This window comes from Nelumbo nucifera, chromosome 5, assembly GCF_055504915.1.
Source record: "Nelumbo nucifera cultivar China Antique chromosome 5, China Antique-T2T, whole genome shotgun sequence".
NCBI lineage: Eukaryota > Viridiplantae > Streptophyta > Magnoliopsida > Proteales > Nelumbonaceae > Nelumbo > Nelumbo nucifera.
This window is the reverse complement of record NC_142653.1, coordinates 46,875,900-46,890,412: the sequence shown is the minus strand read 5'-3', so window position 1 is coordinate 46,890,412 and position 14,513 is coordinate 46,875,900. Positions and strand designations below refer to the sequence as shown.

At 40.2% G+C, this 14,513-nt stretch overlaps 1 pseudogene; it reads left to right on the top strand.

Annotated features, from left to right (window-relative positions):
• Positions 1-283: 283 nt before the first annotated feature.
• Positions 284-11,515, top strand: LOC148791519 (pentatricopeptide repeat-containing protein At3g21470 pseudogene; annotated as a pseudogene).
• Positions 11,516-14,513: the final 2,998 nt, after the last annotated feature.

Genomic DNA, 14,513 nt, shown 5'->3' with positions numbered 1-14,513 from the left:
ACTTTGAGCCAATAAATTCTGACCCTGGGCTGTAAACCGAGAGTTTCTTCCCCTGCTTTTGTGAGAGATCCCAAACGGCTCAAATCCAAGTAGGATGTGCGCCTTCCTATTTTGAACCTGAAATTTTAGAGGACAGTGAGACATGTGACACGAAGATTTTTCCTATTCCAAAAGTTTTGTTTTCTAGCTTGTTCTTTAGTTCTGATAGAGTTGTTTTTGACATTGTTATGTTTCCAAGTTGAACGAGAACCCCTGTTTAAATTTTTGATATGATATGTCCGATATGAAGTGTATTGTATCCTATTAGTGGCATATTGGTGTGTATTGAAGGTATATCGAGCCTATGGATTTAACTATCATATCCATAGAATAATTGAATATTTTTAAAATTAAAAAAATTAATAATAATAAATTATATTTTATCATTTGATCACAACAATTGAATATATTATAATTCTATGGATGATCTATCAGACCAATTAAAAATTAATTAATTAATTAAATTTTATCATTTGATTACAATGATTGAATGTATTATAAATCTATCGATGATCTAACATATCCACAAAGCAATCGAAATTTCTTCTTTAATAACTAATTTTTGAATATATTATATAATGTTTATTTATTTTTTATAACTTTTGAAAATGAATAATAAATAATTATTATTTATATTTTCACATCGAAGTTTTGCCAATGCATATTTTATGGTTGGATAGGAGAGTTGGGTCTTTCTCATCCCATAAAACATTAAACTTTAAGAATTATAATTTCTAAATTATAGTTAAGAATGAGATTTTTAATGAAATTATAATTAACTATAATATATTTCTTTTTGTTGCTGATAGACAATGGAACAGTGGAGAACGGAGGTTGTGGCCTTGTGGGAGAAAGGGAAGTCACTGTTCATCGTCTCCCACCTTGAGATGGAAAACAGGGTAGTGGCAGCAAGAAACCTCTCTCCTCTCAAGAAATCTCTCTCCTCTCGGCAGCAACTAATGGATCTTGGTCTCATGTCATAAAAAGGTACCTCTCTCAAGGAGCCCCGGAAGAAGCTCTTCTTCTTTACATCCAAATTCTCTGCAAAAGGAATCCACCATTATGGTGTTATTCCTCTACTACTCAAGGCTTGTGGGTCTCTGCCGGGAAAGCTTTCCATGCTGAGTCGATCACAATTGGGGTGGATTCAGATGTGGGGATAGGGACTTCATTGGTTAGCATGTATTCAAAATGCCGCGACATAGTTGGTTCCCACAGGGTATTTGATGAAATGCCTGATAGGAATTTGGTGACATGTAATGCAATGATAAGAGGGTGCTCAAGGAATGGTGACATGGGTTCTGCATCATTTAGTTTTGAACGGATGCTAGAGAAGACGGAAGTTACATGGGCAGAGATGATTGATGGATATGCAAGGAATGGGGTTATTATTGCTGCTAGGCGTTTATTCAATTGCTCTCCACATGAGATGAGGAATCTAGTGACATGGACTGTGATGATCGATGGATATGTGAGGATTGGGCAGTTGAAGACGGCAAGGCAGCTATTCGAGGAGATGCCACAGCGGAACTGCTATTCCTGGTAGTCAATAATTGCTGGTTACTACAAGAAGAGTAACGTCAAGGAGGCGAGAGAGATCTTTGATCGCATTCCAGTCAAGAATTTGGTGAACTGGAATTCATTGATTGCTGGATATGCACAGAATTGATATTGCGAAGAAGCTCTAGAGGCTCTCGCTAAGATGCAGTCCGAGGGATTTAAGCCTGATGAAGTTACAGTAGCAAGTGCATTATCAGCTTGTGCACAAAATGGTTCTTTGGATCACGAAAAAGAAATCCATAATCTTGTAAATTGTAGCAATATCAAACCTAACCAGTTGACATGTATGCAAAATGCGGTGACTTGCATAATGCAAGAATGACTTTTAGGGATGGGGTTTCATTGAAGTGCCAAATAGTTATTATTATTATTTATTATTTATTATTATTATTTTATTATTATGATTATTATTTATTATTATTGATGAAGGGCAAATTAGGCCCTCCAATGACATCATGACAAATGGCATCTTAGAACAATTGAATGACACATAGACACCACCTAAGTGATGATTTTGAGTTCCAGATCGTGGTTCATTTGCGCTCCGACCTAGTGACTTTTACCACAACTTAGGTCAGCTAAGAGCACCTCATTCAGGGCTTACCTGTAGCACCTCGTCATTGGTCAAAGTGACCTCAACGCGAGGACTAGGCGGTGACCTGTGAGATGTGCTGACCAACAAATTCGGCATGCATATGCCGACACTCCCAGGTTTCTAGGAATTTGGCCCACGTACTGGATATTCTAGAGAATGCATGGCCATTACCTCCAAAGATCTCGGACCGGTTAGGCACGACATCCCAAAAATCTTGGGTGTAGTGCGTGAGATCGATGACAACTCAACTATATAAGGGCTTCTGACGTCAAGAACAGGGTACGCACAATTACTTGTTCACTAGCCAACTAGTATACATATTTTCAACTTGCACAACCTAGTACTAACCTAGGAATCGCAATATCCACCCCGGGTAAAGCAACCCAGGCACTCTAACATTGATTCCTTGCAGGTTTCTCCAAAGAGCTATGCAGCTTGATAATCAACTTAGCTCAGCACCCGATCTACCCCTAGCTTAGTCTAGCCAGCTCGGCTTCCAAGTCTTCATCCAACATAAATCCTCCACTTCGGCCTTTGAGTCACCCACCACCAAGAAGTAGCCAGATGACTAGAGAGCACTCAGATTGCACAACGTCAATTAGCATCGAAGTCACCGGCCAGCTGGGAACTGCCAAAACTTGCATCATCAACTAGCATCATCTGTGAGAGATGCTACAAAAAGCTAAGTTCTCGTCTTCTAGAAAACTAAATGCTCATCTTCTAGAAAGTTAAGATCTCACCTTTTAAAGATTTAAGTTTTCACTCTCTAATTTCCATTTTTATGAACTCAAAGGCATTTTTGACCAGTACCAACATCATGAATCAATAATCAATTACTGAGGGGCAAAGGCGTCCATGATGAACCTTGAGACCCACCCTATTACAATCAGTAGCAACCAAGCCAAAGTCATCACTCCTAGTATCTTATGTAAACACACCGCTATGGCTTGTGAACACCCCTCTCCTCGCGGTAGAGTCAACAATGGTTCCCACCAGGATTGAAGCGTGGCGGTTCTATGAAATGAAGGAATAATTTCCAAATCTGAGAATGGGAGAAGCCCGATGTAAACAACATAATGACCTCGACAACCAGTAGTTTGGCGACAAGCACCTTGGAGTGAGGCTGCCCCTACAGGTCGAGCCCTCCATAGTTCCCGCGGTGTTTGACAGCCAATAGATTGTAAAGAAGCCCCACCGACCTCAGCTCATTCTATGTTTATACTCAACAACGGTTAAACCGAATGAAGCCTCTTCTGCTTAGTTTCGCAAGTTTGCTTCTACAAGTCGAGCACTTCCTAGATCCCATGGGAGTAGGCGGCCAATGGATTACATGGACGCCCTTGTAGGTCGAGCCTTCCAAGGCTCCCATGCGAGCTGGTGACCTAAAGTCAATAGTGCTTCTCCCGCGGGTCGAGCTCCTAGTGGCTTCTTGTAGGGGTGGATGACCGACGTCACTACAAGGCTGATGCAGTGTAGTTGTGGCCTCGAATTGCTGACTCACACCAATAACATGTTTATGTATCAACAACCCTCACAAGGGGGTCCGAAGTGCATAGTTGTGGTCTTGCAAGCACTCACCCAGGAAGATAATCCCACGAGACAATTTAGAAGCAGCCATATAGGAAGTTACTATAGAACGATCACCTTTTTAGGCGGAAAGGTTAATGCGCACATTGGCTAAATAATATTTTGGAGAGTGGACCATGAGTCGCTCCTAGAGCCTAAGGGCTAGGATGCCCAATTGATAAAAAACCTCAGCACCACGTGAGACCCAGTCACCTCTTTGGCATGGGCAAGATCAAGGATAAGGAGAATGGACTGTGAGTCACTCCTAGAGCCTAAGGGCTAGGGTGCCAAGCTGATAAAAGACCTCAACACCGCATGAGACCCATTTGCCTCTTCGATGTGGGCAAGATCAAGGATAAGGAGAGTTGACGGCGAGTTGCTCTCATATCCTAAGGGCTAGGGCGCCGAGATAATAAAAGACCTCGGCACCACATGTGACGCAATTGACTCTTTGGCATGGGCAAGATCAAGGATAAGTAGAGTGGACCACAAGTCGCTCTTAGAGCCTAAGAGCTAAGGTGCCGAACTGATAAAAGATCTCGACACCATATAAGACCCAATCGCCTCCTCGGCTTGGGCAATCTAGTTGCGAGCTTATTAGACCTCGGCACCACATAAGACTCAGTTGCCTGATAAAGCAAGATACTCTTTCACCTCGGTTTAGTCTTTGTGTCAAACTCGCTGGATACTCTTTCAGAACCAGTTTGAAAGACGCTACGTTAGAGTCTACTTAGGTGGAGCAACCTGATAAAGCAGTCACATAGAACCCCTTCTTGAGGGTGACCCAATGAGCTCCACTCTTGAGGTAATATGTCGGATTGCAAGATCCCTTGATGGTCACATCCCTTATAAGGTAGATGTCCTCGTGTATCTTCTCCACCTTTCCTCGAGCAGATGAGATCGCTCTCGTGCCACGATAATCAAGACGACGAGGTCCTGTGTAAGGCTGCTAACACTTGGATTCTTCTAACCTGAGAAGCAAATCAGACCTATGCTTACGACTATGAGTTCATCAAACAGTCATTCCAGGCCAAAGGAACTATCTACTTCCTTCGCCTAGGTACTCTCAGCTTGGGAGTGGGGGGCAATTGATGAAGGGCGGATGTGGCCCTCCAATGACATCGTGACACATGGCATCTTAGAACTACTGAATGACACATAAATACCACCTAAGTGATGATTTGGAGTCCCAGATCGTGGTTCGTTTTTACTCCGACCTAGCGACTTCGACCACAACTTAGGTCAGCTAGGAGCACCTCGTTCAGGGCTGACCTATAGCTCCTCGCCACTGGCCGAAGTGACCTCGATGCGAGGAACGACCTCCCTCGAGGGCTTGTCGACCTGACTGAGGACCAGGTAGTGACCTGCGAAATGTGCTCGCCAACAAATTTGGCATGCATATGCTGATACCCCCAGGTCTCTAGGAAGTTGGCCCGCATACCGGATATTCCAGAGGATGGTCAACGTGTATGGCGATTACCTCTGTGGATCTCTGACCGGTTAGGCACGACCTCCCGGAAATCTTGGGTGTGGTACGTGGGATCGACGACAACTCAACTATATAAGGACTTTAGACATCAAGGAACAGGGTATGCACAATTACTTGTTCACGAGCCTACTAGTATACATACTTTCAGCTTGCACAACCGAGTACTAACTTAAGCATCGGAGTGCCCACCACGGGTAAAGCAACCCAGACACTCAGACATTAATTCCTTGCAAGTTTCTCTGAAGAGCTACACAACTCGACAATCAACTTAGGTCAGCACCCGATCTACCCCCTAGCTTAGCCTAGTTAGCTCGACATCCAAGTCTTTATCTGGTGGAAATCCTCCACTTCGGCCTCTGAGTCACCAGCCACCAAGAAGTCGCCAGATGACCAGAGAACGCTCGGATCGCACACTATCAATTAGCATCCGAGTCACCGGCCAGTCAGGAACTGCCAAAACTTGCATCATCAATTATTATGATTATTATTATTATTGTTATTAATTGAGTTCACATGGTGATTCACGTGTGGGTCAATGTGGATTCTCAGTTGAAATGTATAGTGTGACATGTGAAAAGCATTGTTTATATGTATAAGTGAAGTGAGGGCTAAAATTGTCATTTGTATCAATATAAGCACTTATGGGGAAAATAGCTTACCAAACATTCCCACCCCAATAAGTGCTTAAAAACATAATAAGTGATTTTAAAAGTGGGATACCAAACAGCCTTAAGTGGTTGTTAATATAATACAAGTTTGGGGGATTTCTAGGATGTAGAAAGATAAGAAGGCTTGTTGAATTTGATGTGGATGATTCAGTTAAGGAAGATCTAAGAGGATGGAAGGCAATTAGGGGTTAAGGAAGAGGAGGAAGAGGTAAGTTGTCACTCTGTCCCACTTAGTTTTTGGGCCTTAGGTCAGTTAAAGAGTTTTGAGGTTGGCTGTATATAGGTCCCAGTCAAAGCTAGAGTGATAGAGTATTCTGCTTAGGGAGAGAATAAGACCACAAGATTTTATTAACTTCTAACTCCCCTCCCATGTTGGATGGGTGGTGTTTAAATATAGAAAATTCTCAACTTCCTTCCACTAACATAGCCACTAATTAAGGGATTAGCTTCTCTAGTAGTTAGTCTATCCCTAAGCCATAGGAACATAACTACTTAACCACTAACAACTTGACATATTCTTAAGTAATAACTACTTAACCAAATTGACTACTTCCTAAGGCCAACACCTTGCTTTATTGACCTATTCCTATGTATAGGTTACAAGGAAATAGAACAGAAATAAACTAACAAGAAAAATGAAGAGAAAATAGAGGAAATCTGTTGCTCTTCTCCCTACGCCACGTCACACACCTGCATGGGCCATGCGTCTATCATTGCCCCCGTCTTTCAGAGGAACCTTGTCCTCAAGGTCCAATTTGATGTATCTGTTCCATAGCTCGTCGAAGGTTGGTGTGAGCTCCCTCTTCGTCATCTGTCTCACTTTCGTCATAATTTCCTTCAAGCAACAGCAACTGCGGCCCTTTGCATTTGTGCCCCAGTACAAATTTTTCATCGCAATTAAAACAAAGGCCTTGAGCACGCCTCCTTTACATCTCCGTCCAAGTGAGTCATTTCATTGGTGGAGCAGACTTCAGTTTCGTTGGAGAAGAGTCGATAGTGGTCCTATTGAATTGACATGTAGCGTTCAAGGATTTTGGCTTAAACATCTGAATCCCATCTGCTATTTCAATTTTAAGACCTCCCATAAAGTTGCCTACCAATGCCTTTTGAGTCCACCCTTGTACCCGATTTCCTAGTCGTTCGAACTCTTTTTGATAATTACGTAAGGAGCCCACCTGTGTAATCTTTGACAATGCTTCATCAAAGTCTTCACATTCGGTAGGACCAAATCTTGCCCAAAGTTCCTCTTGAAAATTTTCCCATGTCACCTCTTTGCCTTTTTCCTTATAGGATATTCTCAACCATTGCCACCATTGATTAGCCTCGCCTTTCAAATGGAAAGAAGCCAAGGACACCTTGTGAGATTCAAGAGTGCCTTGGTATTCAAAAAATTGAACTACTCTTGTGAACCATTCGGTGGGGTCATCTCCCGCAAATCGAGGAAACTCCAATTTGGCTAGTTTGGAAGAGAGCAGTTATCATCCCACTTCGGACTTGTCTCGAGATTCTTTTCTCATGTTGTGAGAACGCCCGGTAGGAGAGTTTGCCTTAAATTCAAGGCTGTTGGCAGTCGATGTAGCACGGTTGGAGAGAAGAGAGCTTCCGATAATTTGTTGATGGCATCTTCTAGCTGATGGAACTTATCAGCTACTCCCGCCTCCAAGTTCAGCCTCTAAGCTCTCAATTCTCTCCTTGTTAGTAGCCATGGTGCCTAGCTCTGATACCAATGATAGGTCCTAGTCAAAGCTAGAGTGATAGAGTATTCTTCTTAGGGTGAGAATAAGACCACAAGATTTTATTAACTTCCAACTCCCCTCCCATGTTGGATGGGTGGTGTTTAAATATAGAAAATTCTCAAATTCTTTCCACTAACATAGCCACTGATTAAGGGATTAGCTTCTCTAGTAGTTAGCCTATTCCTAAACCATAGGAACATAACTACTTAACTACTAACAACTTGACCTATTCTTAAGTAATAACTACTTAACCAAATTGACTACTTCCTAAGGCCAACACCTTGGCTTTATTGACCTATTCCTATGTACAGGTTACAAGGAAATAGAAAAGAAATAAACTAACAAGAAAATGAAGAGAAAAGGGAGGAAATCTACTGCTCTTCTTCCTACGCCACGTCACACACCTGCATGGGCCATGCGTCTATCACTGTCTTTGTTGGTCTTTTTGATTTTCCTTTGGTTATGTGGCTTTCTGCAGCAATGTTTTATTGTCCTTCCTGGTTTGTTGTTGTTGTCAGTTTGTTTTGGTTAGTAGTGTGTTCCGTTCTGGGTTCTTGAGTGAGCCTCGGGCTTTGACCCATTTGTATTATTCTTTTCCCCCTTTTTCCTTTCATCTTAATAAAATTTTCTTTCTCTTGAAGAGAGAGGGAGAGATAACTAGGACTTACATTTAGCTTAGGGATGGCAATTTTTCTCATTTCCCCAATTCCCATGGGGACTCTCTCTGAATGAAGTGGGGATAGGGATGATTTTCTCCCTACAAGAATGGGGATGGAAAAATTTTCATCCATTTTGATAGGGATGGGGAGTGCATTCCCTGCCCCACGGGGACCCCAATCGATCCCCGGCCCCTAGGGATCTCTGCTAATATATTTTATATATGTATGCATGTGGGTATTTTATATTTTTAAAAATATGGTTGAATCTTTTTTAATATGATTGTAAATTTTAACTATTTTATTTTTAATTTTTTAAATAAAATAAAAAAACAAAAACAAAATGCTTAATAATATAAAAAATCATGAGAACCCCATGGAGATGGGGATAACCTTGTCCTCCAAGAGGACGGGGAGGGGATGGAGAGTGACTCCCCGTCCCCACCACGCCCCATTTCCTCTTAATATGAAAAATAAACAGATTTTAATTTAAGAAATATTAATTTGCATGCATAGAAGTGGGCGGATCAAACGCAAAAAAGACATGTGAGAAAGGAAGTAGGAATTATAAATGCGGGGATAACACCAACTGCTCTATCTCCAACAACAGCTTTGGATATATTTGCCAATGCATGCAAGGCTATCATGGGAATGCTTACATCCCCATGGATGCCAAGGTATGACTTTCACCCTTCTTCCAATTTTGCTTCAAATTTCACTATTGAATTAGGGTTATATAATGGTAATCATCTTATATTATTCTAGACGTCACCACCTATTGCCGAAATATATATATCCCAGCCCTCCCTATAAACACCATCCCCTAAATTGGGAATCTTTTCCATTCGACGCTGAACCAAACTGTACAATGGCCTAAGGGGGCGTTTAACTCAAGTTATCCCTTTAATTTAGGGAAAATTCTCTATTTTGGGTCTAGTGCCACTTTGATCCTGAATTTTAAAATGCGAAAATTAAATATTCAAACTTTCAAAACATGTCAATCCAATCTCTATCATTAATCATTCGTTAAGTGGCAATTGAAACAACACAAATACCCTTAAAGTGTTATCAAATTCTCTTTATCAATCTTCCAAACATTGATTAAAAATGAACAGTCTCAAATCCTTGCATCTTCTATTAGAGAAAGTTGGAGTCACATCTTAGTGGGCATTCTCGTGACCCCAACTTTCTTGAATAAAAGAGGCAAAGATTCGGGACTCTTCATTTTTTTTTATCAAGGTTTGAAGGGTTGATAAAGAAAATTAGACAACACTTGAAGGGAATTTGTGTCTTTTGAAATGCCACTTAACAAATAATTAATGGACCAACTAGAACTTGACAGATAAATTTTGAAAGTCTAGGTATTGAGTTATTGCATTTTAAAATTCAGGGACCAAAGTAGCACTATACCCAAAGTGCAGGGTACTTATCAGGAATTCTCCCTTTCAATAAATTAAAGGCTTTGACATTTTTGTTTGAGAAGCAAATGTGATTTCTTATATTTAATATGTTGTGTTGAACTTGAAATGTATTTATTGATTCCTCACCTCTTCTTAAGGATGGTTATGTGAGGACTACATCCTTACTTGAGATGATAGAGGTGTAGGCACGGCTTGCAAGTGGTTCGCGCAAAGTGTGGGTCGTGCCACCCTCTCCTATGAAATTGGACCATGCTGCAGCACAAGCCCGGGTGGGCCCGTGTCGTGCTGTGTGCCAAGCCTTAGCCTAAGTCAGGCCAAGGACTGGGCCAAAGCTATTTTTGCCTATTTATTTAAGAAAATTGAAAAAATAACTTAAAATTTTAATTTTATATGAATTTTATTGTTTACAATTGCTTATATATACAATAATTAAATAAATTAGTATAATAAAATTAAAAAAATTCTTTATTTTATTAATATATTATATACTATAATAAAATTGGACCGTGCTGGGCAGTGCAGACATACAAACCGCGGGTGGCACTACTTGCTTGGTCGTGCTGTGCCGTGCTGGCCCGTGGACTTTGAACCCCAGGCGCAGCACAGCACGGACCATTATATCGGGTCTGACATGGCGTATGTACTGTCTTACTATGCCAGTAAGAGCTAGTCCAAAGTCGTGCCAGACCACGGGCGGCACGGCCCAATTTAGAATTCTAGATGATAACAATAATAATTTTGACATCGCCAGGTACAAGAGTTGGCTGCCAAAGAAAATGCGGAAATATTAGCATCCCATATCCCTTTGGTCTAGTTGGAGATGATCCAACCTGTTACAAACATGATGACTTCAAGTTGTTATGCAACACTGCCATCTTCCCTCCAAAATTGACTTTGTATGGCGATGATCCGGGGAAAGACCACAACATTCTCAACATATCACTTGATGCTCATCAACCACCGTGGATACGTTTGCCATTGTATGAAAGGATACAATGGGAATCCTTATCTCCCCATTGGATGCCAAGGTATGTGTTCATTTATGATAATTGGCGTTTTCTTCAAAACTGTAATAGGAAATTTAGTACAATTGGGGCAATTAGAGACTTCTGATTAAACCACCCCATGGTGCAAGAAATAGAGGGACAATATATCCAGTTTGAACCGCCGGTAGTAGATCTCTTTAGATAATTCATATATTTACTCCTACAAATTTTAATTTTCTATATATATATATATATATATATATATATATAGAGTCAATAGTTATAAGTTTTCACCTCCATCCTTATCATCCTCTCCCAATATGCTTGGTCCTGGAATAGGACCTTCTCGTTAGACTGAATACCTCTTCATGGCAGATTTAGGCATTTCGAAGGAGGGTTTTGTGGCAGTAAAGGTCACCAGTGATGGGATTAGAGTTTACGTGGAAGGACATGGGGTTCATGAAAGGGATCGATGCCAAACCATATATGGTGGTGTGTCTGTAGAAACTGCAAGGAGTTAATGTATAAAGTCTAGAACTGTAGACTTGGATTGCTGGGAAAAAAAATATTAATACCTCTTGAAAAAAAAAACGGAAAAAATGCATTGGCTGTTTTCCTTTACCTAATTTTATAACAGCTGATGATGATGACGATTGCTTTACCAAAATCTCCAGAGATAAAGCAGCTAGATTGTCAAAGAAAATGCGGAAATGTTAGCATTCCATACCTGTTTGGCCTCGTTGGAGATGATCCAAGCTGTTATAGAGATGAATTAGTTGTTGTGCAATACAGCCACTGACCATCGTCCGCAACTGATGATGTATGGCCCTGACAGTGATGAGTATAGTGATAAAATTGTGTTGAACATATCACTACATGGCGAATTAACTTTCTTCTACTGGGCTTTTGTCGATTGTGATATGGGGGAGAACCCATACCACGATAGCAGGGAGGGGACCATAATGATTCCTGTTATACATGAATCATAAATTTTAGTCATCAAAATATAAACATGGTGCTGATAAATATGATATTATTTCCATGAGATTCTAATGATTCCTGTTATAATCGAATAATTTAACCTTCTCATTTAATTTAATACTTTTCTATTTGACTCATCATCATCTAAGCCTTATCTCAATTTCACTGGATCAGTTATATGAATCATGTTTAGCCATTCTGTTTAGCCATTAATACTGTCACTTGAATCATTTCAGTTTTACTCCACTCCCTCCAAAGTCTACATGCCATTACCCTTGCTTAATTAGTACTACGTTCATTTTATAACGACGATTAAAACGTTACTAATAAATCCAAGAATCAATATGAATCTGTGATTTGAGAAGGTCTTCGAAATATGCGAACACATTTTTTCTAATTTACTGATGCTTTTGGATTTTTGTGAAAGTTGTAACACTTATAATATTTTTGCTAATGCTTTGATTATTGTCTTTCTCTTTCCAGATGTAAATGAGTGCAATGATCCAAATAATTATCCTTGCATAGGAACTTGCACTAATACAATTAGATCATACAATTGCTCTTGTCCAAAGGGTACTTATGGCGATGGTAAGAAACTCAACCAAAGCCCAAACCCACCCAATTGCCACCCCTACGTTAATCACCATATAGGAGAGGAGGATTAATTAGATAATGGTGCTGAGCTACCAGAATTAGAGGTAGTTGATCAAGTCTAAAAAACAGGGGGTGATCAAGAGGCACAATGTTTTGGTGCGATGCTGACCGTTGATCACCGTTGATGAGATCAACGATCACGATTCGATCAGGTATGATCAAGAGGCACAATTCAAAGTTAACAGTCATTAACTGTTAACTACTTTTTAAATAGTCAAAATGTTTGAAATTGTAACTATTCAAGGTGCCTTCTTTGAACTAGCACCTACCTTTTCTTCATACCTCTTCATAAACTATTTAAGAAGCATGAATCATACTCCAAAAACACACAATTTTGAAATTCATTCTCTCTCTCTCTCTCTTTCTCAGTCCGGTCTGCTATAGTCTCACAGAAGGTTTCTTCAGAGATTCTTCTACTTTGCTGGTAGCAAATTCTCGCCCAAGGCTCTGTTGTATCTTGGGAACGGATTTGCCTGTAATCCAACAGCAAACTCAGTGAAACTAAGTGGGGGCATATAACGTTCTAAAGACAGTGTCTTCAGATGCGCTTCAAAGCTTCTCCTCCAAAGTTATAGTGACCCCATATCTCCAACAATTTTAGAACATTATTCTGCAATGGAGGCAGAAGCAAGTATCACTTCAATCAAGATGATGAACCAAGATCTTGTTCGATTAGACCAGTTCGATGGAACAAACTTTAGTTGGTGGCATGACAAGATGATCTTCTTTCTGACCACACTAAAACTATACTATCTCTTGGACCCGAATCTGCAAGCACTTCCTGAACCCACTGACAAAAACTCCAAAAAACTAAAGAAGGAAAGAGCAAAACAAGAATATGACTCACATTTGTGCCGAGGACACATACTGAATGCCTTATTAGACTGACTCTACAACTTCTACAAGGAACTTACATCTCCAAAAGAAATCGGGAAGGCCCTGGAATTTAAATACAAGGTTCAAGAAGTAGGTACGAATAAATATCTTATTGTAGAATACTTTGACTTCACCATGAACGACCATAAACCCATACTAGAGCAAGTTCATGAACAACAGGTGATAGTCAACAAAATTCGATCCCTTGACATCATCCTTCCTGAATCTTTCCAAATGGGAGCAATCATTGCCAAACTTCCACCCACTTAGAAGGATTACAGGAAGAAGCTTCTGCACAAGGCTGAAGAACTTACCTTAGAGCAAATTTAGCAAAACCTTCGTATTGAAGAAGAGTCTCGAATTAGTGATAGTAGGGATAAGACCCTGTCTGGTATGCTGAACTCTAATGTCAATTTTGTGGAAAACGAATCAAAGAAGACTAACCCTATATTACAAGTAAAGAAGAAGGATGGGAACTTCAAGAAGAGTAATAATAAGAAAGGATCCTACTATGTTTGTGGAAAGAAGGGGCACATGCCCGAGTCTGCCAACATCGGAAAGGCGGAACCAAGTCTGCAAACATGGTAGAAGACAATTTAATGGCCATGATTATTGAAGTCAATATGGCAGAATTGTCTTCTAAATGGTGGTTTGATTCAGGCGCCACAGTCCACGTTTGTAAGGACAAGTCCTTGTTCAAGACATATGAAGAAATGACTGATGGCCAGGAGGTATAGATGGGAAACCAAACATGTGCCAAAGTTGCTGGAAGAGGCAGCGCAGAGTTGAACTTCACCTTTGGAAAGACACTGACTCTCCTGAATGTTCTCAATGCTCCTAATATTAAAAAGAACTTGGTCTCAGTAAATGTTGTTTGTAAGAGGGGATTTAAAGTTGTCTTTGAGTCCGACAAACTAATCCTATCCAAGAATGGGATATTTGTTGGAAAGGGATATGATTGTAATGGTATGTTTAAATTAAGTATTAATGAAGAAAAAGTTTCTGCTTATATTGTTGATTCTTTCTCTTTATGGCATGATAGATTAGCACATTTGAATTTCAAATCCATAAAGAACATGAGCAAACTTGGTATGATTGCTTACAGTAATGAATCAACTGAAAAATGTGATATATGTGTAAAACCTAAAATGGCTAAGAAACCTTTCCCTAGTGTTGAGAGAAATTCTCAATTTCTAGAACTAATTCATTCTAACATCTGTGAACTCAATGGTGTAGTAAATAAAGGAGGTAAGAGATATTTTATAACATTCATAGATGACTTTTCT